We start from the raw sequence: 2,629 nt of genomic DNA, 5'->3' as shown, positions 1-2,629 counted from the left end.
TCAGCGATTTAAAATCTTCTATACTCATTTTTTTTAACGAGGCGCATTTGTACTGACTCGCAGCAGTGCCCTTTTAGCTCGGAAAAGTTTCCTGCTCTGTGATTGGTTAGAATTACCTTGTCCAACCAATCAGCGAGCAGGAAACTTTTCTGAGCTAAAAGGGCACCCCTGCGAGTCGGTGCAAATCAGTCTGTGACGGCCGAGAGAAAGGTTATGACTCAAAGGCAGGATGCAATCAACTGAGTAACTTTATTGAAGAACACTCTCCTTTATATACAAAATCTCAAGGCAACAGGAAAATACATGTTCGAGAAAATGACAATGTTACATAGGCAACACAAACATGTTTGTTCTGGTTCTTTTTAGTGCGAGGGAAGAGCGCAGATACAAGCATAATATACAAAATAATTTATGTACGATCGTGTGACACACGGTTGGTACAAGTCTCACTAAAAAGAATTGACTATAGTGCCTTGTGGAGCCCAGTTGAAAGTTTGGTGAACTAATCTCTCTGCAAGAATTGTTATTCTCGTGTCTGGTAGCCAGAGGGATCTGTCCATCTGTCCTTTGACGTCTTTATAGCAACATAAAACAGAGGGGCTGATTTATGAAGGCAGTAAACCGGGGACTACATCAAACTAATACATTTCGTATATTTTTTATCAATAATGGTGAATAAATGTCTACCAAATTTATGCAAGAGAGCTACTAGCCAGTTATAACAAAATGTTATATTGGAGGAATCGTGGAATAATTACATGAGTAAACCAGCTTTTATGTTAAACGTTATTTCATGATTATTTGTTATGCTTATAGTACGCACATACATAAATATGCCGTTGCTAGTCCACTGCAGGACAAAGGCCTCAGACACGTTCTTCCACAGGCGTCTGTTATGGTTTTTCGATGCCCGTCTATACCTGCAAATTTTTCATATGTATATATATAATATATATATATATATATATATATATATATATATATAATATATATATATATAAACTGTATATATATAAATAAATATATATATAGTTATATATAATATATATGCATACTGTATATATATAAATAAATATATATATATATATATATATATATATATATATATATATATATAGTTATATACTGTTTATATATATAATATCTATATATATACATATATATATATATGTATATATAATACATACATATATATATACAGTATATACAGAGAGAGAGAGAGAGAGAGAGAGAGAGAGAGAGAGAGAGAGAGAGAGAGAGAGAGAGAGAGAGAGAGAGAGAGATGCTCTATTCAATTTTTACATTTAATTCATAAGCAAAGTAAATCACAAATTCTTATTTCAAGTCAAAATAGCTGAAAAATAAACGGATAACAGAATAGTTTGACGCGAATGAGTAACAATTATTTAAATATATATATATATATATATATATATATATATATATATATATATATATATATATATATATAAATATATATATATATATATACATATATATGTATATATATACATTATATATGTGTACTGTATATATATATATATACATATATACATGTGTGTGTGTCTGTGTATGTGGGTGTGTGCGTATGTGTTTGTATGCGGGCTCTCGTGTGAATTAGAACAGAGAGAGAGAGAGAGAGAGAGAGAGAGAGAGAGAGAGAGAGAGAGAGAGAGAGAGAGAGAGAGAAAAGAACTGTACATCACCTAAGAATGAATATAACCAACGAACAAAAAAAAAATATATTCGCATTGTCTTCGAAGAAAGAGTTGACAAATCACCATCCCCATCAAAAAGATGACAAAGCTCAACCAGTGACCCACTTAAAAGTCTGGCTCATGTACTGGACTGCATGACAAACCAGAATATAAGAATATAGATGGATTCATCTTCGAAGACATCGTAATTCAAGTGACATTAAGCCGCGCCACGCTTCATTTTCGCTCTGATATCACCGATCGTGAAACTTTTTTATTATTATTATTACTAGCCAAGGTTTTATTATTATTATTACTAGCCAAGCTACAGCCCTAGTTGGAAAAGCAGGATGCTATAAGCCCAAGGGCTTCAACAAGGAAAAATAACCCAGTGAGGAAAGGAAATAAGGAAAAACTACAAGGGAAACTTAGGAATAATGATATTAGAATAAATCTTTCGTATATAAACTATGAAAACTTGAAAATAACATGGAAAAGAAAGAATGTTGAATGTTTTAGCATTTAAATAACATAAAAAAACATCAATTGGCAACAACTGTTTAAAAAAAATATGAGAATCGGTATGCGATCGAAATGTATGTACTGTAATTGAAGATGGCGTCAATCTCCTGCGACGCATTGTCCACTCCCCAAATCTTGCGTCAGATAACATTTAGAAGGTGTTATTAACTAGCCAACTTGCAATTGAAACGGTGTTATCAACTAGCCTTCCGCAATTGAGACGGTGTTATTAACTAGCCTCTTGCAATTGAGACAGTGTTATTAACTAGCCTCTCGCAATTGAGACGGTGTTATTAACTAGCCTCTTGCAATTGAGACGGTGTTATTAATTAGCCTATTGGGATTGAGACGGTGTTATTAACTAGCCTCTTGCACTGGAGATGGTGTTATTAATTAGCCTATTGCAATTG

Source organism: Palaemon carinicauda, chromosome 1, assembly GCF_036898095.1.
Source record: "Palaemon carinicauda isolate YSFRI2023 chromosome 1, ASM3689809v2, whole genome shotgun sequence".
Classification (NCBI taxonomy): Eukaryota; Metazoa; Arthropoda; class Malacostraca; order Decapoda; family Palaemonidae; genus Palaemon; species Palaemon carinicauda.
The sequence above is the reverse complement of the archived record's forward strand: the minus strand, read 5'-3'. Positions refer to the sequence as shown.